Below are 26,637 nucleotides of genomic sequence, written 5' to 3' on the forward strand. Positions count from 1 at the left end.
TTTCTGTTCCAGTAATTCCGCTTCGAGGAGACTATCCTCAGGAAATAATGGGACAGACATATAGACATATATTAAGTAATGGTCATCTAAGCATTGTTTGAAACAGGGAGACACTGACAGAATTCCAACAATAGCATTAACTTCAACAGTGGAGATCCAGCTATTCTAATACAAAGACCTGCATTATTAAGTTGTTCAAAACATGTGTCAAAATGAATTCATAGTCCAGTTTATATTAAAATGTATGTGTGCATTTGTGCTTCTAGAATAACATACACTAAGTTTTAAATGACTTTAAAGTGGAGAAGTAAATAAAAGTGTTTTAAAATCTAAACCAAAATGTAGACCCTCCATGCTAAATTCTGAATGGTGTGAACTGTCCTTGTTTCAGAAATTACTGTTATTGTAGAGCCTAAAACATGCTCCTATCATCACTCACTCTCCTCCTAATGCTAACTTCCTTAAATAAAAGTTAGAGTTCATCCTAAATTTTTGAGAAAGCTATTTTATTCAGAGTGTGAAGAATCTAGTGCCGTCTTAACCAAAGAGAAGCCAATACATAGTTACCATTCCTTAGTTTTACTTCATGCTGCCATACTTAAAGTACTCCAGACGGTGCTTGGTACAAAGCACTAAAGGACATAGGGTGATAAAAAACGAGATTTCTGAGGAAAAAATCTCTTTCATCACTTTGATTTCATTAATTTATACCTTACCTCTTTCCAAATGTATCTAAAATACCTAGATCTCTCCGTGGAGTGTGCTGAGCATAAATAAGTGTTCACACATAGGAAAACCAGCTGTACTATTTTACTGACTCCAAAGTAATGATGATTTGTAAAAGACAGAATGTAGTATTTCCAAAAACACTCAAGATTTCTGAACTAGGGACTTCACCTTTAACACATGACTGACATGATTCAAAATCGTCTTTCTTCCCAGGTCAATAGAAAACCACTGTGGCCATGTAGTGCAGCTCAGTAGTTCAGAGGACGCGGACCTTGAGAAAAAGAGCTGACTATAGCCTGCAGGATTCTTAAATAAATAAAGCTTCATGTAACCATACACAGCCTGATGGAGCTAGAAGAGAGGAAAAGGGAGGACGGAGTGGAAGGTTAATAGATCACCTGCTCTTTGGCAGGCATCTAAGCACAAATGCTTTTTGTGCACTGTCTCATTTAGTAAAGCTGCAGATATATATATATATATACTGTTCAGATGGTTGTTTGATCTAAATATTTCTGAATAAATCAATCCTCTTCCTGATGTTGCTCTCACCCGCTGCATCCCATGGACAGCCATTCCCTAGATTTGCCAGTTATGCAGTTAGTTGTTAATGATCCCAGATTTAGCCTTCTCCCCCAGTGTTCCATTAGCCGCTGCTTAAACCATGCACCGTAGCCAGGGTGAGGAGGGCTTGGGATTATATGACGAGGTCTACCAGATGCCTCAGATTTCATAGAGTTTTGAATAGGATTTCGTTTTTATTTCACTAATTTGTATCTGCCTCTTTCCAAAAAGGATTTAAAGTGCTGAAATCTTCCATCAGTATGTGTGCTGTGAAACATTTCATAAGAGGGAGAAACTCAGGAAATCTACACAGAAAGGCAATATGCAAAAAAGCAAGACAAGCCAGTGAGGAAAGGAAAGAAAGCAAAAGTCTCCCTCTGTTGAAAGGAGCAAAAGGAGTGAGAGTGAATTAGTAGAGTTGGTGATGGGAGTGGAGCTCTTTAAGATGCTTTAGTGATTAAAATAGGTGAGGCATTTGCAAGGGGAGCACTTGGCTTTGTAGCAGGTTTGTCTCTGAATCTTTCCCAGCATCAGGAAGACTTCTTCCTGTGCTAGGACAACTTTAAGCCCAGGTTCCTTCCAGAGCCTTGAGCCCAGGTAATTCCATGCCCGTTATCCCTGCCATGCTTAGCTACAGCTGAAATGACCTCTCTTATGCTGACATCCTCTTGTTCTTCTGACCCCTTCTGTCATTCCATCCCTTTGGCACTCCTTCCTGCAGAGTCCCAAACATGGGCCCGGGGACTCAGTCTGGCCTTCTGCCATGTTTTCTTCAGCCTGTACACTCCCTTTGTCTCTACATAGCAACCCCTGGCAAGAGGCAGGAGACTGCTGTCTGTGAGAGGGACACATGCCCTCCTGTTTGCAAAGTCCCTGCCACTCCCCGTGGTGTCCCCAGTCCTGGCAGTATTCTGTTTCTTGGTCAGATGAGTGTGTTCAGTTTGTGAAAATTCATAGAGCGCTGATTATTTTGTATTTTTCTGTGCATATGTTATGTATCCGTTTTTTTAAAAAAAGCATTTAAATTAATTATAAAGCAGAATCTTTATTTCCCCAGACAAACCATGTTTACGTTTAGGACATAGAAAGGTCAAGCAGTTTTGTCCATGGTCAGAAAGCCTGGTCCGTGACAGAGCTGAGGGTCACACCCGGGCAGTCTGCTCTTGACATCGAGGGTTTACTTCCGCCGAGGAAAGCTGGTTCAGTCATGAGATACTCTCATTCTAGTCTTGGCTTCTCTTTGCTGCCACTTTAATATCCAAAACATGATCAGAGACACATTTACATTATTTCTTTTATGTGCTTTGGTAAGTTAAAGATGGCCATATATTCTTTGCAACCCCATACCGAGATGCGGGATGCAATTCCCTTGCCTTGAATTTGAGCTATGCAGTAGCCCAAGGACGCTGGCTGACAGCCCCAGCTGAGCTCCCAGCCTACAGCCAGCACCAACTTACCACCCGTGTGAGTGAGCCATCTTGCCAGTGGGTCCTCCAGCCTCAGTTGAGTGACCCCAGACAATGCTACGTGGGGCAGAGATGAGCTGAGACAGATTTCATGAGCAAAACAAATGACTGTGGTTTTAAGCCACTGAAATTTGGCATGGTATATTGTGGAGCAGTAGGTGACAGAACACCTGCGAACTTTGCTTAACAAATATAAATTAGAACCAAATATAAGATCAAAAAAGTTTTAGTTTTAAAAAATATTAGTGCCTTTATGGAAAGCTTCCTCTAGGGGAAAAAAAACAAAAAACTTTTAAATCATCCCTGAAAACCATCCCAGACATTATTTTTGCGTAGCTAAAATATTGTTTTCTCTGTCTTCACTAAAGCAAATATCAAAGACAGCCTACATTAGTACAGATTTACTGACTAAATTGGAATCTTCTAAAAAAAAACATATTTGCTAGTAGAATCTCAATAAAGGGCCATCAAAATAATTGCAGAAACGAAATCAGTGGGAAATCAGATTCTATATTTATCTGTGAGTCACTGGAAGTTAGGTATAAGAACCGCAGTCTAAATTTTGTTCCTGCCATTAGCTAAAGGGCAGAATAAAATCTAATAACATTTTTGAGACTGCCCACTCATTCAAGATATGTACTTGGCAAATGTTTCCCCAGCCAGACAGCACAATTACATAGGGTGTGTCCCACCAGATCTGACCAGCCAAGTTGGAGAGTGATTGCTTACCAGGGTGGTGTCTTTACTGCAAAGGGAAATCACAGGATTTATTGCTCCCGTTTCTCCTGAGCCCTTTCCAAATTGTACTCCTTGTGCTCTGTATTCCCTAGAAGATTGGCGAGGAGGGGAAGAAACGCCCTTGAGTGCATGGCTGGTGGTGAAATGCCTATGAGAAACTTGATAGGGCTATGGCTGGTGGTGAAATACCTAATAGAAAGTTGGCGGGTCTATGAAAACTTAACATGGCCACAAATATAGGTGAGCGGAAAAAAGGCCGTCAGACAAACAGGAAGTTTGGTGTCAAATAATTTGTTGAACATGTAGATGGATGGATGGATAAGATAGTGAGTTAGAAAGAGAAGTGTTTTTTCAGAAAGGGTGACAAGAGTCTACTCTGTTTGACCAGAGGTGTTTCTCAACTTTGCAGCTAGAGTGTGGAAGCAGCCATGGATGTAAACAAATGAACATGGTTGTGTGCCAATGATACTTTATTTATAGATATTGAAAACTAAATTTCTTCATGTGCCACAAAATATTATTCTTCTTTTGATTTTTTTCAATCATTTAAAAATGTGCAATCCATTCTTAGCTCACAGGCTGTACAAAAACAAGCTGCAGGCTGGATTTGGCCCAGGGGCCATAGTTTGCTGACCCCGTTGTCATTTGGGTGGGGAGGAGTTGGATGACTGGGGAAAGAGGAAGTGGCTTGCCTTCCACATTTTACTTATTAAACTTAGGTATTTTGGGAACTTTTTAGACTAAGTATATAACTTTTATAACAGAAACATTAAAAATATGTCCATGATAGGGTCCAAAGGAAAAAAAATAAAAAGTCTCTGTACAAGGGCTCTGTTGGGTTTTAGTGGGAAACGGACAAGTGATAGCCCTTGGGGCTCATGTTCAAATAATTCAAGATCTCATTCATTCACACTGACCCACTCAGAGTTTGGGCTGACGGCCCCTTTGCTCACTCTAAAGAGATTTATCAACGTAAACTGTAAACAGTTTAAGGCAAATGGTGTTAGTAATTATAACTTATTTTCATCTGCTTATTAAAGCAGGTGCATTAGAATATCTGCTTAAGAAGACTGTGAGCCTAGATAAGATGCTTAAAAGCAATACCATATTTCTTTTTAAATGCAGTGTTACTCAGACTAATTCAGACAACTCTCTTTTCTCATTTTACCCACAATTTGTCTTGCTTTTATGGTACCTATCCTAAGCTAATTTGCATTAGGGTTGTTATGTTCCTTTTGTGCATCTTCATTCTCTCTAAATTCCCTGAAGACATGGTACTGACTCTTATAGATTACAGCATTCATTCATTCATTCATTCATTCATTCAACAAATAGTTACTGAGTGCTTCTTCTGTACCAGGCATTGTTTTAGGTCCTGGAGATACGGGCGTGAACACAGCAAATTTCCTGACCTATGAACACATTCTTTGTTGAACCAGTTCTGTTCATCTGCATTAATGTTTCCCTTCAGGGATAACAAATGAAATTCATCCCACCAGTCAACCCTGATTGAGTGTCAGTGGCTGCGTGGGATAGTATCTTAGGCGTTTGGAGAGTCAACTACCATAGAAAGAGGCCTGTGTTTTGTCACTCATCTGGGGAGAAGAGTGTGAGGGCACATGGACCTCATAGATGTCATCCTTTCTGTAGACTGAATCGTGGCACATGGGAGGCACTGAGGGAGAGTGTGACATGGCGAGGGTGGAATAGGGACAGCTTTGGCGTCCCGATTCAGGTGAATTTTTCTCCTTTTTAAAAACTGTTCATTTTTATTTAAAGAAGAATAACAGAAGATTCTCAGATGTTTTATTTTGGTCTTGAATAGGTTTAGAAAGAAAGTATCTATACAGAAGGTTTTAAGATCGTAAATGAATATTGTGTATAATTTTTGAAACAGGAAAATAGTAAAACTTCTTTAGGATTAATTAAATGTATTGAACAATAAGCTGTCAATCAACTTTAAAGAATGTTGCTACTTTTTAGATAAGTGTTTTGCCATCTTATGTGGTCGTAAAATTATAGCGCTCCCACCACCCCCTGAGGACGCCTTTATCCTCAGATGACGATCGGAGCCCTCTGATGCTGTGGCTCTTCACAGATTTTTGAGAAAGCAGCAACCACGTCTTTTTGCACAAATAAATTCAGTGCCTGAATTCAGTAGGCACAGAATATTTCATTAATCAAGGACTCGAAAAAGAAAAATATCAAGTTAAAAGTCATCCTGGTTTTTGTTTTAGTTTTCTCTGTGTGTGTGTGTGTATGTGTGTGTGTGTGTTGTGTATGAATGTACATGTATTTATATTTTAGTTGACTGACAGGTTAGTTGTCTTTTGAAAATTATGGTTCATAAAATAATTTATACTTACACTGAAAGCATAATCAACAGATCGCTATAGTCTTTTCTATCCCCAAAATCAAGAAACAGTCCCCAAATTAATTTCTCTTCTGCCTCTTTTTTGTGACATGGCTCATGAGGCTTTAGTCTCCTCATCTTTAAAATGGGGGAAATGGTATCTGCTTCAGAAGATTGTTATTTCTTCTTCTTATAACTATCGTCATCAACAACGTCATTATTATTAATAGCTAACATTTATTGAACATGTATTATGTCCTGTCTGAAGCACTTTACATGTATTGTCTCATTATTCTCTCAGTAACACTACAAGGCAGGTCCTATTATTGTTCCTGTTTTACAGATGAAAAACAGGGATGCAGGGAGCTTACAAGTCTGTTCAAGGTTACACAGTACGTGATGACGTGATGTAGTTGGAAGTTCTTGCACCAGGCCGGCACATGATAGGTGCTCACTCCATGTCCCTGTGCCCCGCCCCCCATGTCCTGCATAGCAGCAGATTTGAGGGAACTGCCAGCTCTGTGGGTGGTTTGTTTAAGGGTTGGTAGGGGAAACCTATTTATTCTTTCTTCTTCCCTCTGCAGGCCTCCTAAGATTAGACATGTCCCTTAGGATATTTCTAATGGTATCCTTTTCATTCATTATGAAGGCTTCATCTTAGGCCTTTGACAAGACTACAATAACAACTAAAATGCAAACAGGAAATAGGTGAAACACACAAATCATTTAATTTGATGAGAATTAGTAATGAAACTCCTTACAGAGGTGGAGACAACGCAGGATATAGTGCAGGGCTACTTCCGGTTGGTCAGAGAAGGGCTGATACCCAGACCAGAAGAGGAAGGGAGTGGTTACCAGAACCTGGGACGAGAGGCCGTGTGGAGGGGGCTCCCTGGCCCGAGCTGTGACTTTGGTTAAGGGATGCAGCGGACCCCACTGAGCCATAGAGAAGGAAACTGGAGGAATGCATCCCCACCCTAGCCTCCCTCTCTCTCGCTCCCCCTGCCTGTGTTTCCCAGGGCGAGCCCAGCTGGAAGGCCTTAAAGCAGTCCATGTAGACTGGGCTCCCAGAGAACGCAGAGAAGATTCTGTGGGGCAGGGGGAAGGTAGCGCTGCTGCCACCCCTCAGCAGGGCCAGGAAATGGGAGGCAGATTGCACCATTCTTATAAGTCTTGGTATTTGTGCAGGTTCAAACATTCTGGGCTCCAGCTGTTTAAACAGATGGCTGGAGCCACCAGGTAGACAGTTACGAATGACTTTTTGTTAGTGCACGTGTGGAAAAAGTCTCTGCAAAAGCTCGTTGGAGGACAAAGACTGGGACTCAGTATTTCCACAAGTCGCCTTGGAGGCTGATTTACTGTCTCATTAGGCACACCTGTTAAAAACCTGAGTTCACTCTTTTTATCAAGTGAACGTAGTAGCACGTCCTTCTCAGGGCCCTGTGGGGCTTCACCTAGTCAAAGTCTGTACCTCTTTTGAGATTTGTCGTGGAAATAAGAAGTCTCATGATAATGAGTTTCAGTGCCCTGGACTTTACATTGTTGATTCTGTGGCATATTCCGGACTCTCAGGTCTGAGAGTTTCATCTTGGAGATAAATAGCTTGAATCGAAAGGTCATAGGTATTTTCCTCTGACCTTTTTGTATGTTAGATGGTCTCAGACATGCAGACCAGGATGACAAGTGGGACAATCCTACCAGGAACAACCACTTGAGTCAACTGTCTAAACCCTCCTTTGTTGTTGTCCTCTGAGTACTACAGGTGAAACTCAGAATAAATTACTGAAATATAAATTGAACATGGAAAGACTCTGTCATGACATATCTACCAAGTATCTTATGGTTTAGACAGTGTATCAGTAACCATGAGGAGTAACTGGAACTCTCACACATTACTCGTGGGAATGTAAATTGGTTCAACCATTTTGAGAAACTGACAATTTCAACTAAAGCCCTGTGGAAACCTACCCCGTGAACAGCGATTTTACTCCTAGCTGTACACGCAGGAGAAATGGGTGCATATGTCCACCAAAAGACACACACAAGGGTATTTCTACCTGCCTATTCCTAATAGCCCCAAACTAATTACCCAAATGGACATCAACAGGGAAATGGATAAATTGTGGTACTGTCATACAGTGAAATATTTCACAGCAATAAAAATGAACACTTTTTAAAAATAATGAACTAATAAAGCGTGCAAAAACATGGATGAATCTCAAAGATACTGTATTAGGTAAAAGAAGCTAGACACAAAAAGAGTACCTGTATGAAGTTTAGGGACAGGTAAAATTAATTGATGGTAACAGAAATTAAAAAAAAAATTATTACCCCTTATGCCAGGCGAGGAGTAGAGAGGTTCTGATTTGGAAGAGTCATAATGAAACCTTCTGAAGTGTTGGAAATTTTCTGTATTTTAATATGGATGGTGTTCCAGAGGTATAAACATTCTTCAGCTTCAATAATAATGTGTGTGTATGTGTGTGTGTTTAAGTGTATTGAGTGATACAGCCAAACCCTGGCAAAGGTAGCAATGATAATACCAGGCAAACACAATGAAACATTTACTTTACTACAGAGTACACATAGATACAGTCTTTCTGGACTTTGCCAATATGCATACAAATCTTTAGGAATAGGCATACCTTAGACCTGTATCCTGTAGAAATCATGGAGAACATATGTACAGGTCTGTCCACAAGAATGTTCTTTGTAATGTTGAGCATTTGGAGACAATCCAGTGTTCAGTTTTGAGAACTGGTATGTTCTGTAATAATATGCAGCTATTTAAAAAACGTGACAGGGAAAGGTGCTGGGATAGCATTCACATGTGTTTCTACTGAGGAAACAAGATAGACACAGCAAAGACTCCAGAAAACTGTGTTAGTTGACTCAAAAAGCGCTTTGGTGACGATGAAGGCATTTGAAATAATGTATGTGACTCAAATTGATAAATATTAGTAGCTATATGATTACACATTATTCATACCCCTGGAAGGAAAATGCTGTAGGTCTTCCATTGCTTCCTTGAATCCATTTTTTCTCATACTCTTTGGGTTAGCCTTAGATTTAGGATCTGTGTATCTCGTTCAGATTGAGCAAATGAAATCTTATCTGGGGCCTGAAACTGCAGTTTTCCTTTTTTAGCGGTTGCTGATTTAAAAACTCCAGGCCTCTGAGTATGTTGATGTAAGCAGAGACTGGCTGCTAAACTGTAAAGCCATTGGTGAGAAAGGTCTTAGATAAAGTTGAAGACTTGAAAACATTCCCATAATAAAATTTCACTGTTTTTAGTAACCTTATTAAATATCTTTTTAGAGTTGTCTCTGAGAAGCCCACTTTCAGACATACAGACTTTCTAAAATCTAATATTACCTCCTATGGAAATAACATTACATGTTAATTACTTGTCAGGGGTAACATTATTCAAATTGGTAACTAACTTCCCAAGATGATAGAGATAGATAGTTTTAATTGTTTTGTCAAGAAAGGGGTCCTCAAAAATTTATTTCTGTCTCCTTTTCTGGGAGGCAAAGTAAAAATTAAGCCACTGATCTTCATAGTTTCCTTATTTTGAACAGTGCATGTAAGAGATGTTTGTACTGTCATTTCTAAACACTTTTTTATTCAGTTTAACAAAAAATCTTTGGAAAGGAGAATTTTTTTTTCCATTGGGAAAAGGAAGAATCACCTTATTTTCAAGGTTGCCTTATATTCAGCCATTGTTTTTTTTTTGCATCTGTAAATGGAAATAATGCTATGAAATCTTAGTGGTATTAAAAGAATTAAATAGTGTCTGGTAAGAGGCAAGTGCTCAATAAATTGTAACTGTATACGAAAAAATTTGGACAATTAAGTCCGTGTAAGTGTACAGTAGGAAGTTCATGAACTTAATTGTCGGAGCTTTTGTATATATAGCTGTATGTACACATGCATAATAACTCACATAAGTGTAGCTCTCTACACAGGAGTCATTATCTTAGTTTCTTATTTCCTACCTAGCATCATATTTGGCACACAAGGCACCATAGTTTTTACCGCAAGCCCCCTTTTTTGGTTTGTCATATATGGCAATCAGTCAAGCAGTCAATAGCTAGCCAGCTTTGGTGACTTGTATTTTATTCTCCAGGCCACACCGACCTGGTGTTTTGGTAGAATTATAGATATTTTCTAGTAAAATTAAACATGACAACAGCAGGTTTAACTCCTTCCAAAACTGTTTTTATTCACGAGGATTCTTGGGGCACCCTGTCCTCCTACCTCATTCATTCATTCATTCATTCCACACATACTTCCTGAACAGCAGTCATGACCTGTGCACACAGCTAGGTACAGAGGACATAGTGAACAAAACAAGAAGAGGCCCCACCTTCATTCATGGAGATGATATTCTGCCGGGGATGCCCTCACGGTGTCACTCCTTTTGCTGCTCCAGTGTATTCCAAGCAGTTCCCTACCCCCCTTCTCCTATTGCTTATGAGCCGGTAATGGAGGCCTGCCACGCGCTTCAGTGGGCACAGCTGTTCTCTGAGCACTGGGGCTTTCTTGCCTTCCAAGCAAGGAGACCCTTCACCTCGTTCATCTGGCTGGACTTCCAAATAGGTCAGTGGTCACATAGCTCATAGTGGTCTGGAACCCTCTCTCCAGGAACTCCGTTGAAACAAACTGATTGTGGCACAAAGTCTTGGCTGAACACTTGAAAAATACCCCGTCAACAAATACCAGGTTATCTGAGGTTTGTCCTGATGATTTACCAGCATCCTTTTACATCTTTGTGGTGTGAAAGGAAAACTAGGGATATGTGTCGGCCACGATTGGCATGAACCAGAGACGTTTTCAGGGAAGGGTGAGGGATTCCAGTCCAGAGTCTCTTCAGATTCTTGAAACAGAAAGGGTTATGCAAAGATTAAAAAAGCAAAAGTAAACACTAAACCTGTGAACAAAGAATGAGCACAAAGGGGGGAAATCCTTCTATGGAAACAAGCTTTCCTCCAGAGGAGAAAAACAAGAACCTGCTAAAAAACCTGTCAGCCTGGTGTAATAAATGGAGGCTAGAGTCTGCACAGAGCCTCCTTGGTCTGTTTCTCTGCTAAAACACTATGTTTTTAAATGGAAATTAATGTTTGGCAGCTCAGGGATTGACGTAGCAGGCGCCGGCTCCATTGTGGAGTGGGGACACAAACAACAAGTGGGTAGATGATTTCGGCAGTGGGTTAAGCAGAGGGTGAGAGGATGCAGTTAAATGAGGAAAAAACAAGGCAATTCTGTGAAGTCTGGCATGACGGTAGAGGCAGCTCGGTTTGAGAAGTTACTCCTCCTAAATTACGTGTTTGATCATTAAAGTGATGTTTCTTGAGCGTCCTCTTTGTTTGTTGTGCTGGGCTCTGGGGACACAGTGGCAGCTGGGTTGGAGGAGCAGCCAACACCCATCAAGTCCCTCCCCTTGGCGGGACAGGGCTTGGGGCTTCGGCCACCCCGAGAACTGTGTCCCAGGCCTGGGACGTGTGGAGCCGGCCTCAGCCAAGGTCTTTCAACTCCAGAGCTGCTGTCTTCCTGCTGTTTTGGAACCTCTGTCCTGTTGTGGTTTTGCTTTTATTTTTACTTTCTTTCATGACTAAAATCTTGATTTCCATTGTGAAGTGCCACTTTTTCTGATTCTTGGAAGCTGCGTTGGGCCAGCGTCCTTCTGAACAGAGAACCACAGTCTCAGGAGACGTGTGCAATCCCACCTGCTCTCTCCAGCCCGTTTCCTCCCCTGAGCCTCTGAATGGGTTTCAGGTCTAAGCCTGAAAGATGCTTTCTCTGGCCAAATCCTCCTTCTGAAGTCTTCCCAAGATCTTCTCCGCTCCCTCCCCAAGATGGCCTCCCCTCTCCAAACCAAACTTGGTATAAACTAAAATGAAAGCAAGAAGAGCGACTCAGTGAACCGTTGCTGGCACTCCAGGATTTGGCTTCATTCTGAAGTGAAATTCTATTTCAAAGACAAAGACATGTTTACAGTAGAACCTGATGAAACGAAGGTCCACACGTTTAATTCAGATAATTCTTAATGCAGACGCCATGGAAGAATCATAAAGAAACATGGTTGTGGAAATTTCAAAATTGTAAGACACTGTGTCTGTCTTTAATTTTAATCATTCATTCATTCAACTGATATTTATTGAGCATCTACTATGTGCCAAACACGTCAGTGCTGGGATACACTTGGCAGTAAACAAAGGAGACCAAAAAAAAATCTTGCTCTTAAGGCACATATATTCTAGTTCTTTGAATGACTCGGGGAAACAGTCAATAAATCCAAGAAGTCAGTACATTATATGGAATGTTAGAAGGTGATATGTGCTAAAAAGAAAAATAAAGCTGGGGAGAGAGGTACTGAGTACCGGAGTATGCTTGCAATGCAGCCTTCCTTACATAGGAAGGCTGAGGGATGTCTCGCTGACATTTGATTGACATGTGAAGTGAGGGAATTAGCAGATGTCTTGAGGGAGAGCATTCCCGTCAGAGGGAACAGCACGTACGAACGCCCTAAGAGCATGTCTGGTGTGCTAGGACGAGTGAAGCCACCAGCCTGGCTGAGGCACAGAGGGTAAAGTCAGAGGTTCGGTCCAACGATGGGTCTTTGTAAAGAATTCTGCCTCTGTCTGAGTGAGAGGAGAGCCATGAACGGTTTTGAGCATGAGTGACAACATCTGACTTTGTTTTACAGGGGTTAATGGGGTCAAGAGAGGGATTTTTAAGGACTGGGAAAATAACAGCGTGTTTGTGTGCCTTGGAAACGACCCATGGAGAGAGAAAATATGATGCTGCAGGAGAGGGGAGAACTGCTGGCATGATGCCCTCGAAGAGGGAAGGGGATGGGACGTAGAGCACAGGAGACCGATGGACTGGCCTCAGGATCACAGACGGTTCGTCGAGGGCAAGAGGAGGGCAAGCACCGGTGCAGGTAGTGGGTCGATGTGGGGTGAGAGCCGGTGGGAGTTCTCGTCTGATGCCTTCCATTTTTTTTCAGAGAAGTAGAAAGCGCAATTGTGAGCCAAGAGCAAGGATGGAGGAGGAGGTGGTATTGGAGGTTTGAGGAGAGAGAATAGCGATTAGAACCACCTAGGAGGGAGGGAAAGTAAATGGGCCAGGAAAGCAGGGTAGGATTACCAGATCACGATCCTGGTTTCTGATCGTGAATCTAAGGTGAGATCAGCTGCACGGGGGCAGGAACCGAGTAAGGGGAGGATCAGATGTAACCCAGGTGGAGGGTTTGCTGGGTGCGGATTGTGAAGGGCAGGAGAGGGAGGGGAGTGGGCGCTATAAGTAAGTGAACGACGATGAGCTGCTTGAGAAGTGAAGCTAAGGGGGATATTGAAACTAGTGAAAAGATGGTAGGATCAATGCATGTCAAGCTACTTGGATTGGGAGGGTATTAACGGGAGTAAGATGGAAATCAAAGCTGTGGTTGGGATGCTTGCAGTGGATGATGGAGGCAGTGACATGGTCTAGAGCAGGGGTGTTCAAACTTTTTTCAACGTTTTTCACCAAGGGCCATATGCGGTAAAATGCACAAACAGCCGGGCCACTCACTCGAGGTGAAGTACGTATTGCCTCACCTGGTTTATTTAAGTAAACTAAATATATTTTTGGAATTTGCTGTGGGCCAATTAAAAATGGATTGCGGGCCTCAGTTGGCCCGCGGGCCGCAGTTTGGACACCCCTGGTCTAGAGTGTGACTGGGGAAAGCTGAAGTAGAGTGGAGAACAAGATACTTGATGGAAAAATGGTCGAGGAACATAAGGGTGGGGGTATTGGGAGGTTCCTCTGTGGGTTTTGAAATCACCAGGTATGTATGAGTGAGTAATGTTGGGAAAGGTAACTGCGTCAGGGGCTAAAATCTTCAAGGAATGAGGAGAGTGACCGTTTGGGGGTTTCTGTTGATAACTGCAGCAAGGAGGGGGTTGCCCGTGTAATGTCTAATGCCAACAACTGTTAAAAGGTGGCAAGTGTAGAGAGAAAGGAAGGTCACTGACACGGAGGAGCAAGGAGAGCACCTGTGGAGGTGAATTCAGGGCCCATGGCACAAAGGGAGTGGGAGAGAAAACAGAGGAAGCAGTGTCTGCAGGAAGACCCAGGTTTCAATTAGAACAAGAAAGTGAAGAAAATGTTTGAAGTTTGAGGATAGAGAGGACTTCACTGGTGACAGACTGTGGGTTCTGAGGACAGAGTGGGAGGGCTTGGGACATCGGGCTGTCAGCACTGTGTGGGGGTGGCAGCCCGGTGACGATGTTTGCCTGCCTGCATCCCTGGAGATTCCGGCCTTACAGACCTCGGTGGGGTAAAGGGCGTGATGGCAGGGTCTTGCTGGTTTTGAAGACTGCAAACATACGCGTGTTGGGAGGGAGGGTTTGGTGGAAGGGAGTCTTTCCAGGACATCCTGCAACTTGGTCTCCTCCCACTGCAACTGTAAACAATGAAAACTTAGAAAAGTAAATGGAAATGCATCAACGTCCCCATAGTAGTTGTATTAGGATAGTGGCATTATGGACGTTTTTGTTCTCTTTTTCACTATTCTCCCCTTGAATTCCATGCAAGGACCTCACCTTAAGCTCGGTTTAAGCATTCTACCACCTCTTGCTTGTAATTTAAATAAAACAGCCAACACTCTTTGATAGGATGCAACTTACTTTGTCTAGATTCACAAAGGAAAAAACACGCCTTAAAAACAATGATGACCGCAGATAATCTCCCTGCTGCTGCTGTTTCTCTGGGTGTTCTCACTGTGTTTTCACAGGAAATCCCAGGTAAAGCAAATGCCTTTCCGTCCTTAATGATGACTGGGTACAATGCATCCTGCCCCCCGGCTCTATTACATTTTGTTGGCCAGTTCCAAATCTCTCGTGTTCTTTCAGGAAGTGTGTTTCTAAACATTTCCAAAGCCTGTATAGAGAGTCCTTGTGTGCCCAGATACACAGATTTGTAATTAGTAATAGCTGAAGTGTTGTTTTTTTAATATTTTTGCTAAACCCTCTGAAGCCTCAAGGGCTGTTAGATGTGAAATTAGTCTAAATTTCAAGTTTGGTTATCAAATCTATTTATTTTTATTAGATGAAGAGTTTAATTATTCCCTTAATTGTCATCCGTCCTTATCCCCAGCAGCACTTCTTTGTAATTAATCCTCCCGGTCCTGCCCCCCAAGATTATTGCACACATGTATGTAGAAACTCACCAATCTATTATCACTTAATGCACTAAGCACCATAGAATATTTTTGAAACCCCTTACTATATTCTGATTTAAGGAAAATATATTACTTTACCTCTAGGTTGTAGTCAGAACACTATTTTATCTGAAGAGAAACACACTGGAATTAAACATTAAATATAGGGACTAACCACAATCCCAGTGTATTTCTTGAATGAATGAATGAATGAATGAATGAATGAATGAATGACGATTTTTATAAAAATTCTTTTAACCTCCAAGCATATTAACAGATTGACTTGGATCTTGGGAATGAAATCCTACAGGAAGAGTAAGAACAGCCTAGAGCTAACAACACAGAAAACCGCAGTATTCTTGAATGTATCCAACAGGAAGTACCTCCGTCAGCTTGGGCAGTTGGCTTAGCGTCTCTGGCTCTCACTTTTATATGACAAGTGAGAGATTTGACTAAACTGTAGAATTATGGATACCTCAGGCATCATAGGGATTTCCTGATTTCCCACAACAGAGACCTGGGATCCTGATTCCCAGTTCATTTCTTTTTCCATTACACTGTGTGAAGGTTAAGCCACTTCCAAATAAAAAAATAGATGATTCCAACTTTAACTAGTTTCAAAATGGTGGTGACCTGGAAGCAGATCTGCTCCTACCCCATGCCTACGGAGCCATTTCTGTGGCGTCTGGGAGCAAAACTCCTACATCACAGTGATGGTTTCACAACTCTATGAATGTGCTGAAAACCATTAAATTGTACACTTGAAATTGGTGAATTGTAGGTAAAGGAATTATATCTCAATAAAGCTAGGTGAGAATTATTTTGTTGGTAGGTGATAGAAACAATTCAAATGACTCAAGTGAACGAAGGAGAATTAATGGCCCATGCTATTGAAAAGTCCCTCACCAGACGGCCAGGCATAACTAGATTCCAGTCGCACACAATAGCTTTGGACCCCAGGTGCTCTGACCATCTCTCAGTCCTCTTTCCTGAGTGGGCACTTCATTCTCAGGAAGATATACTGGCAGTTCTCAGCTTTCAGTTTTACCAATTTAGAAATTCTGGCAGATGCATCTCCAGCAAAAGTCCTGGGACTGAGAGTTATTGGCTTGGTTTGGGTCGTATGACCATCCAGTAATAATAACATTGATATAACAGCATGAACCCACTTAATTCTTACAATATCGCATTTTACAGATGAAGAGATTGAGGCACATAGAGGTTAAGTAACTGGCCCAGGCTCTCACAGTGGTGAGTATAGGACCCGGATTCAAAACTCAGGCAGTTCGGCCCTAGAGTTTGTGGTCTTACTGGTTTTAAACGCTATGTTGTCTCCAGTCATTGGAGTCAAGGGAAGGAAATGTTCTGACCAGGCCTGGAGCAGATCCAATATTTGCAATTGTCTTCTCTCCTGACACCCTGCGTTCCAGACGTCTGAGGATTGATTAGACAGGTACGTGTGTGGCTAGGGAAAACGGTTAGGTGGATGTACCGTGTTTCCCCTAAAATAAGACCGGGTCTAAGATAAATTTTTGCTCCAAAAGATGCATTAGGGCTTATGTTCAGGGGATGTCATCCTGAAAAATCATGCTAGGGCTTATTTTCCGGTTAGGTCTTATTTTCAGGGAAACATGGTAGGACTTCAGGGGTCTCAGGTTGAACCAAGAGCAACATCCATAGGAGCAGTTTCAGTTGGGGAGGGAAAGAAGGGAGGCTCCTAATTTCAGGGGCTGCCGTATTTTGAGCAGCTTTCATTGTCATACGGGATCTCTACAGTTTATGTGTCTTCATTTCTTCTCGATGTCCAGAGGTGTGGGTGTGTACATTCACTGCCAGCTCTGTCGAGCAGAAAAGGATAGCACTAACTGATGCATGAAAATGTGGCTCCTGCAAGCAATAAGCCCTGACTGCCAACAGGAGCAATTCATATTAATAATAGTGGTCATTACTACTGAGAGCTAACGCTTGTTGAGTGCACTGTACTAGGCACTTTATACACAGTACCCCATTCTGTCCTCCCGGTCACCTTAGGAATGAATAGGTGTTGATGTGGCTCCATTATCAGGTGACGCGACTAAGGCACAAATGTTAAGTAACTTGTCCCCCATCACAAAGATGGCACCGAGTTGGGACTGGTGGGGTTCAGGACATGCTACCCCACGACATGGCATATGGACTATTTTAAGCTGAAGGGGTTTGAGATAACAGCAGAAACAGGAAGGTCACTCTGACCTCCTCCCACCCTTCTCTCCTGAGACAGGCCGTGAAACCCTCCTATACCCAGAGGAAAGGAGAGTCCTTATCTCGAGAAACGCAGGGACGCTGAGAAGAAGCCGAACCAACAGGCTTTGCTAAGTTTCCTCCGGTTTCCTACCCTTTAGCTTTTGTCTTACCACGTTTTTTCTATGACTGCCCACTCGTCATCAAACCTAGCATCAATCTAACTGCTTCTTGGGCTCTTCATTTCCTTATGAAGGCTCTCGTGTCACATGAAACTTAAATAAATGTGTATGCTTTTCTCCTGTGAATGTATTTGTCAGTTTATTTTTCAGACCCCTAGAGCGCTGAAAAAACTTTTTCCTCCCCTACAGGACTCATTCAGACCAAGTCCATTTCATTTTAAAGTCCATCTGCTTTTAACCTTTGAACCAAATTGCCTTATTCTCCAACAAGGATTTGTTACTCTTCAGGAGACTAAAGACAGAGAATCTGAAGAACCTTTGAAAAGAAAGGGGCCCCCCAGACTTGCTATTCTAAGCTCATGCTCACAGAGGTGGTTTAATGTCTCAGGTACCTCATCACCAAACTTAGGACACAATGGTACCACATCCTGTGGGCCCCGTCCATGCTTCCAAAAAGTTTCGAGGGTCGGATTTCTCCTACTTGCCTGGCTCTTGGATTCTTCACTTTGGAAAGCCAGTTATAATTGCAATCCTTGATGAGTCCTAGAGCCATTTTTCTGGATTAAGGGTAGAGTAGGCAGGGACAGCATGCCTGGAAAAATCAGCCACAATGATCTGTCTAGAAATGTGTAAAACCACACCAGATTACTTTTGCTCAAGTTCAGGCACCCACTTTGAGCCCTGAGTTCAAATAAGGCGATATCCAAAGATGTCCAACCTCAGAAATTCATAGAGCAGATGGGACATGCACACAAATCACTGCAATAGAAGACAAGATGTAGAGTGTGAGCTCTGCTACCAAACTGCCTGGCCCATGACGTCTCATGCCCCCACTTGCCTTCTAAAGTACTTCATCTTTCTCAGCTTCTATTTGCTCATCTGTAAAAGGGAATAATAACGTTTGCATGGAAGTCATTGTGAGGATTAAGTTAAATAAAATTTAGAAATTGCTTATAGGAATTCCTATTCCATAGAATCTGCTCAATAAGTAATATTACCAGCTCTTGTTTCTGTTGTAAACAAAATATTCTTTGTGGCAAGAGGAGGGAGATATTGCTTCTAGTCAATGAGGAAGACTTTCTTGAGGGGGAGCATTTGATCAGGGCCCATAAGGGAGGCATTTCCGTGAGAGAGGAGGGGTCATTCCATCCAGTGGGAACATAACCTGCAGGGAGGGTGCGTGTTGGAATGGTGAGTAATGCAGAATGGCGGGGAGAGCTGTGGAAATGGAGGAGGGGAAAGACTGGTCAGAGGTTCTCAAAGGGCAACCATCGTATTAATCTCCTGGTCCATATCTCAGTTTTGGGTGCCAAGTGCCCAGTAAAGAACTGCCCTTTCTGTTTTGTCTTGTGATACTCATGGTCCTAGCCAGGGCTGACTTGGAGGCAAGAATCCCTTGCAGACTTAAGAGGCGACGAGGATTACTCCTGAAGTCACGGACTCTTAACCCTTCTATAAACCCCGAGTGCATCACCAGAAGCTCTTCTCTGCCCTCAGCCCATCCTGCCCACTCCTAGCTGTAGCCACAGGGGCCTGGGCAGCCCAGAAGACTGTAGTCTGGGTGTTACTGTCATTGAGCAGCCCAGGCCCTCAGGACCTAGAAGTCAGGGTGAGGAAGGAGAGCCCATCTTCTTTTGCAGAGATGCAGGAGGATGCCTGGAAGAACTGTGCTGAGAGGGTGACTTTAGCTGTTATCTGCTTGGATATGGGATTGAGTCACTCCCACTCAGAGGTTCTTGGAGCCCAGAATGTTACATAAGCGAAACGCCTGATGCGTTTGGTCTCTTTAACACTTAATTCACCACCTCCACCCCTGTTCAATATTTTCAATATTTGTAATGTACCATGATAGCTAAAGGGCAGGGCTTGCATGACTTCAAATTTAAAAATTAAAAGTAAAGCCCAAAGGATTCTTTTCTTGGCTTTGTTCCTCTAAATGGAGGGGGCCATATCTATGCCTCCATAAGAAATGGGCACAGTTGTGGAATTGGCACAGGGCTGGCGTTCTGTGTGATCTTGCCCTGAGTGATGCCTAATTTCAGAAGTGTTTAAGGGAGCATCTTGAAGCTTGGCTGGTTTATAATTACACTGGCTGTACTGGTTTTTCTTTGGTTAGTAAACGTATGGCATTTACTATGTGGCAGGACTTGGGTACAAATTGTTACATTGTCAGATCCAGAGCAAGTTGAAAGTATGTCACACAGCATTTTCAGACGGCAGACATTGCCTCAAGCTTAGGCCTGGCCTAACCTGATTCATAGTAAATTCAGCAGCACAGGTTGTAGGAATCAAAGGTAAATAGGCCGATGTTTCCAAATATATGACATGTGGAATTGTTAAGCAATCACTGGGTTGTTGTTTTTTTCTCTTGATTCAGTTTGTAAATGATTGTAACATTCAAACAGATTGCTTGCAGGCTGTGTACATTATAATAAGTATCTTTTTAGGTATACCTTCAATCACAAGAAATATGTGTGTTACCTTGCATTTGTATAAAGTACTTTTACTGGGCCCACGTCCTCTGATCCCATTCAGAAGCAAGAGAGACGTAGTAAATATTATCCAAACACTGAAGTTGAACTTGTGCAAGGTGACAGAGTTAATACTGGCTGGCCCAGAGGGGCAGCCAGCTAGGTTCTCTGCTTCCACGTACAGTGTGTGGGCCTCTCCTCCACGTTGCCACAGAATAGTACGGCTTGATTGATTTTTCTAAAGCCCTGATTTGCCAGCTTCCAAAGAAGACCAGGAGTAGGTCATCGTTTTGTTTCGTTATGTTGACCCAATTACACATTTTCTTTTCCATAGATTTCTCTGTTCTGTAGGATGTAGGAAGCAAATGTTACGCATAGCCAAGGATTTTTTAAACCAAATTTATCAGCAAAATCTGAATTTCTTTGGAACAGGAAACAGGGAAAACAAATACCTATCACTGCTGATTGCTCCTCCATACATACTAACCAAAACTCTGAAAAAGGGTTGGCATTTGGAAATTCAAATTATTTCCTTGTCCCCTAAATTAAAACCCTCTTTCCCTTTAGCCACAGGTCCAGCACTTTCTGCATCTCCTTCCCAGGCCAGCTTTGGAGAGAGCCAGCTGCCTCCCTGGCCTCAGTTCCCCCGCCCCCTCCCACTCTCTCCGATCTGGACACTGCCCAGGTTTTTGTTAAGGTCGCCAGTGGTCTCTGTGTGAGTCAGTTAGGTAGACAGGTTTTAGGAGTTAATTTCTCTCTTAGCAGTTAGTACACATCATGGTGACCTAGGGAAAGTTAGTTCTCTGAATTGTTTATGAAGTGAGGATGGCACCTTCTTCCTAGGACTGTAGTGAGTCTGGAGGAGATGGTTTGTGGGAGTGGTGAGCATGTCTGCCACAGGAATGAGCAACAGCAAATGTCAGCCGTCGTCGCTGTGGTCGGCACACTCTTCCCTGGTTCCCGTGACACTGTGTTTTCTTGTTTTCCTCCTACACCTCTGTTTCCCTTCTACTTCTCTACGGTATCATGAAATGTTGGGGTTTTTTATTCAACAAATGATTTAGTAAGTGCATGTTTCATGCCAGGAAGTTTTCTTGGCTGTAGGAATAGAGCAGTGAACAAAATTCAGTTGCTGGCTTCATGGAGTTACATTCGAGGTGGGCAATTATAAACATTAATATCTAATATTCCAGATGCTGATTGAGGTGCAGTAAATATAAATGTGGTGTATAGCATAAGTATAATATATAATACTATGTTGTATATAATGAACTGTATGTCAAGTGGGCGTATATCATACAGATCTTAACAAGTTTTGGAAAGCAGAGAAACGGAGATGGATGAATGTTGCAACTTAGAATAGGACGCTCAGAGACGTCTTCACCGATTGGCCGATACCTAACTAGAAACCTCAGGAAGTGAGGTAGTGGTCTGTGTATGTAGAATGTCTAGGAGACCAATTAGGCAAAGGGAACAGCAAGTGCAGAGACCCTGAGGTGAGGGGCACTTGGTACATTTGGGGAACAGCCAGAAAGCCAGAGCGGCTGGAGCACAGTGTGCCCTGTAGGGGAGAGGTGGACATGAGGACAGAGAGGTGGCCTGGGTTAGGAGAGGTCAGAGGGGTCATGTGGTGTCATCCAGCCCCAGTAAGGACCTTGCTTTACTGTGAGTGAAATTAGAGGCCAGTGGAGGGTTTTGAGCAAAAGACTGTTGGGGCCCACGGTAGAAGCAGGGACCTTCTATTGAAATAGCCCAAACGGAACTCCCAAACTGAACTCTCTTGCTCCTGTCTTTTCTTCTGACCTCCAGACTTCCTTATCCACGTCTTTACCTCCATCTACACTTGGTGACCACTCAGTACATCCGAATGTATCCACTCTCCTCCACACCCCGTGACTTCTCTGAAGTCCCACAGCTCAGTAAATGGCACCACTGCCTAAGCAGATGCTCCAGCGTCCCCTGAGAGCCCCTCCCTTCCAAACGTCACGCCCTGGGAATCACCAAGTCCTGTGATTTCTGCCCCACCATGTCTCGCAGATGGACTCTTCACCACTCCACTCCCAGCCTCCATGGCTTCTTTCCCAGACCACAGCAGTAGCCTCCTCCCTGGGAGCGTCACTGAGCATCACTGAGTAGCCCCTCACTGGAGGCGCTGCGTCTACTCTGCCCCTCCAGCTGCAGCTGGGCTGGCAAATGAATTCTCCACAAAAATGTAGAATTCTGTGAGAAACAGAAAAAAAATTTTCCATAAACATGGGCCTTTTTCACAGTGGAACTGCCTTTTAAGTTAGCAAGAGGGACACTTAACATCTAAAGTGTTTGCTTTTAGATTACCTCACTGGAGTGGAGAGCTACCCAAGCACAGCAGGCATCCCGCTGACATTTGCGTGGCTAGAATGCTCCTTCCTGCACTAAAGAATGCTTTTGCCCCAATAGGACTTGTAACACCTTCCCTTCACCACAGAAAGTTTATTAATGTCTGGTTTTTGAATAACAGTTTGGTACCTACATCCTGCTACTCAGAGCACCCCACTACATAATTAGGGATTGTTTTTAATTCAAAAAGGGGGTAGAGGGGGTGTGGTACAGATGCATGGTCACTTCTTTATTTAGATTTATCAGAAAGAAACCAGAGTCTCCAGTTCTATCCCAACTGCAGCCAGACCTAAAACCAGCACAAATGATAACAATCGGATTATCTGGCTCCTCCACTTAGAACCCTCCATGGTTTCTAGTTGCCCCAGCAATAAATTCTAGATTTCCCTACCAGGCCTTGTGTGATCTGCTACTTACCACCGACCCCTCCCCGCCAATCCCTTACTTTTTCCTGCTACATTAGATTTGTCTCCATTTCTCAAGTATATACCACTTTCCCCTCAGCTGTCTTTCTCTACCCCTTCTGCACCCACTTAAAAACTGTTCTTTCTTTAGATCTCCACTTGAATGTCTCTTTATCAGGAAATCCTCCCCAGTACCCAGATCGGGTTAGGTCTCCCTGTCATATGCCCTGTCACACCTCTACTTCTTGCCAGAGACCAAATCACCCTGCACTTTTTTAGTATCTGTCTTTCCTGATCAATGCTTTGCTCCATTTGGCCAGGTTCTCTTTGTGGTCTGTTTCAGCTGCTGTCTCCCTACAACCTGACCAAAGCCTGACATACAGTACGCCTTCCATAAATGTCAACTGGCTGGTTTGCTTGCGTTTTGCTGTAAACGTCAGGGTGTTTCATGAAACAAAATGTTTTCCAAGTGAAGATTGAAGTTGCCACTCTCGTTAATTTAGTGATCTCTTCATTAAACAGGAGGAAAGTACAATAGGTGTATGACTTGTACCTCTTAAAAACTGGAAATAGATTTTCAAAGGAGGGTAGTGAACTAAGAGAGCAGGAAAGGTGAGATAACCCTGTGGCTGTTATGTCAGCCTTTTTATGGGCCTCACTTCACTTGGTCCCGTTTCACAAACTGTAATGACTTGACTTCATATGTCTCATCCAGTAAAATAGGGTTCCCCTCAACCTACGTCTGAATGAATAATCATAACGTGCCCTCCCTGAGTTGAGGTTCAAGGGATAGTGACGAAAGAAAGTATCGATAGAAAGTATCTCCACAAACCCCCAAGTCTAAAATTCCATCGCTTTTGCCCCGCTCCGCCCCCAACAAGGTCACTCTCTGAAGCTACGTCTACCCTCTGTGGAGCTGGTGGCTGTCGGACCAGTATATTTTATAATCTGTATCGTGATAGCCATGAAGTAAAGGACAGGTCTACAGTTTCCATTGGTGTAGGATGCACTTAGCTCACGCCAAAAGTTCTTTTCTCGTTTTGAAAAGACTTATCTCAAGCTTAAAGGCTTCAACTTCCTTTTTTAAGACATGGCTCCTTTTCTTCAGGAAACGTATTTCTTTTTCTTTTTTTTTTTTTCTTTTTGCCAGGATACAAATGGGATTTAAAATACTGAAGGAAGTAGATTTGCTTTACTGAATACACCCTTGGCAACCAAGAAAAGGCTATCTGAGATTAAAAAAGAATAATAACCAGGTTTGTCTGTACATGACTTTGGATGACAGAACTGCACAGGGTCACAAGGTTATTGTACACGGAACCTTGTGGCTCTCTTTTTAAAAACACTGCCTAGTTATGCACGTAATGACATAAAAACAAAAGCAGCCCATTCCCTTCCCAGTTTCCATTCTACTGACGGTGACCCAAGGGCACAATTAGATTTTCAAAGTGATCAGAAAGAAAATTCAGTATTATTAAGGAAAAACAGCTTTAACCTTGGACTCTAACCTTGTGCGTTCCATATAAGCAGAAAGACACAAAAAGCCTGCCAATGAATGTTGCTTGCTGCCTTTTGAAAACTATGTTATGCCACTGGGCTGCTACCGGTAGTAACGGTCTGTGCCCTTTGAGCTGTTCGTATGGCAATGGTAGTTGGTCGCACACTTACCTGGTCACTCATGCAATTCTGGTTTACTGTACGGGGATTTAAGGATGACTTTTGCGTTCACAGCACTTTGAGTCACAGGTGTGAAACATCAGGTCTCATCAGCCTAGACCACAGGTCCAGTGGTGTTTAGTAGCGAGTTTACTTGGAGATGAGTAATTAACCAAATGTATCAAATAAATATAGACTATTTTTTCTTTCTGCCAAATAAAACTATTTCTAATTTAATGCGATCATAGGAATTGAGCACCAATGCTTAGTTTGATGCAACATTTCCAACTAGACTGTAAGTGCTGTGAAATAAATGCAAGGTTCTAAGAAGCTTGAAGTTTGAAGAACATTGAAATAAGCTTAATATGTTTTACACATACATTCCATACTTCCTTGGCTTGGTTTCTGATATCAGATAGTCTTGGGTTTGAATCAGTTACTGGATGATTCTGTACCTTTTCAGGTCTCTCTCACCATGAGCATTAGGTGATGGGTATGTAGCACATAGTCAGTACATTTCCTGTTCAGGTAAGACTTGCTAAAGCCCACTGCATTGCATTTGCATTCAAATAAGTGCATTCAAAATAAAAACACTCAAAGGATTATGGAATTTTTCATCACCAGTTAATTAAGGTCAGACAGCCAGGATTTCACTTGATTCACACTCAAACATGACTTAATTCATACTTTCGTAACTAAATGTCAGTTCTACTGCCAAAGTAGAAAACAGTAACAATCCAGAGATTGAATAGTAGGAAATTAACCCAAAGTTTTGAGACGCTATCGAATCTAATTTTGTATAATGCCATTATAAATATCAGTTGTGAGCTTAATGATGTAACTTGGTTCTGTTTATTTTCTTTGAAAGTGTAGGGAAGTGGGAAAGGGCTGGTGTGTGGTATCATTCAGAGTTGGGTTTAAATCAGTCACTTAGAGTGACAGTGGGCAAGTTTCCTAACCTCTCAGGCTCAGCCTCACTGTCCTAGGACATGACAAGGACACTGTGAGGTGTGTGTGTGTGTGTGTGTGTGTGTGTGTGTATGTGGTGTGTGTATGTGTGGTGTGTGGTGTGTGTGTGTGGTGTGTGTGTGTGGTGTGTGTGTATGTGAGGTGTGTGTGTGGTGTGTGTGAGGTCTGTGTGTGGTGTGTGTGTGTGAGGTGTGTGTGTGGTGTGTGTGAGGTCTGTGTGAGGTGTATGTGTGTGTGTGGTGTGTGTGTGTGGTGTGTGTGTGTGAGGTGTGTGTGTGGTGTGTATATGGTGTGTGTGTATGTGTGTGTGAGGAAGTGCACAAGCACAGACTGGAACACTCAGCCGATGTCCACAGTAACTGCAATCTCTCCTCTTCCTCTTCTCCTGCCTTTTTCTTCAGCTCTGCCTCTGATTAACAAGTCATTTTACGTATCTGTGCCTCAGTTTCCTAAAAAAGAAGGCTGGACTATACAGTCCTGACGGTTCTGAAAAGTTCTACAATTCTAGGCTTTAAAAGTATAAACCCTTTTTTTTTAATGGTTCCTACTTGGAAAAAAAATATTGGTACCATGCTAAGAAATATGACTGATATGTAAATGCAACTATCTATAGACCACGAACTATGTCTGTTCTTCATGCTAAAAATAAATTATTCTGAGAACGAGTTAATTGGAAAATCCAGAAATGATCAACTATTTTTTGCATTCATCTTAAAAGAGCAATGGAATTCCATATCCTGCAGTCTTGAAATGAGTAACTGGAAGGATGTAAATATTGCTTGGAATGAGAGTGGCACACAGGCAGATGTGCTTTGTCTCCTGGTGGGTAGTAACACATCTAGGGATCACTGTTTGCACCGAGCATTTAATAATCTCATCTGTTGCAAATGTATATTCAGACGTACTTTGAAATTGTGTTAAGCTACCTGGACATTGGCAGGGAAGTCATCCTGGACAGATTCCAAACTGCAGCCGACCAAGAAATCCAATACAAATCAATATGTAATTACAAAATCCCATCTTTGGCCACAGCTCTTTAAAATATATTTATTTAGGCATGGAATAGACTTTGAACACCAGACTCTAGGACTGTAGCGTCCTTTGCTAATCTCAGGTTCAGTGCTTTGGGTATATTGTCCCTTTGGCCTGAAAAGCCCACTCTCCATGTGACCCAGCAAGGGCACAACTTCCGCTGCCCCCAGTTGGGCGTTGCTGCAGTGCTGTCTCCACTGGTCACTCTGTGCTCTCTTCGTCTCCCGAGTCCTTTTAAGAGAATTACATCTCATTTCAAAAAGGAATCACTGAGT

General features: G+C 42.6%; 1 protein-coding gene and 1 long non-coding RNA gene across 3 annotated transcripts in view; both read left to right on the plus strand.

The window, feature by feature from the left end:
• Nucleotides 1-26,637, plus strand: part of TMCC3 (transmembrane and coiled-coil domain family 3) — a 250,045-nt gene that overhangs the window by 140,755 nt on the left and 82,653 nt on the right. The gene's annotated exons all lie outside the window — the stretch shown is intronic.
• Nucleotides 14,090-17,654, plus strand: LOC141570061 (uncharacterized). Its single transcript, XR_012493849.1, has 3 exons — nucleotides 14,090-14,636; nucleotides 16,391-16,505; nucleotides 17,313-17,654. It is a non-coding gene; the product is annotated as an uncharacterized LOC141570061 (long non-coding RNA).

This window comes from Rhinolophus sinicus, linkage group LG02, assembly GCF_036562045.2.
Source record: "Rhinolophus sinicus isolate RSC01 linkage group LG02, ASM3656204v1, whole genome shotgun sequence".
In the NCBI taxonomy this organism is placed as follows: domain Eukaryota; kingdom Metazoa; phylum Chordata; class Mammalia; order Chiroptera; family Rhinolophidae; genus Rhinolophus; species Rhinolophus sinicus.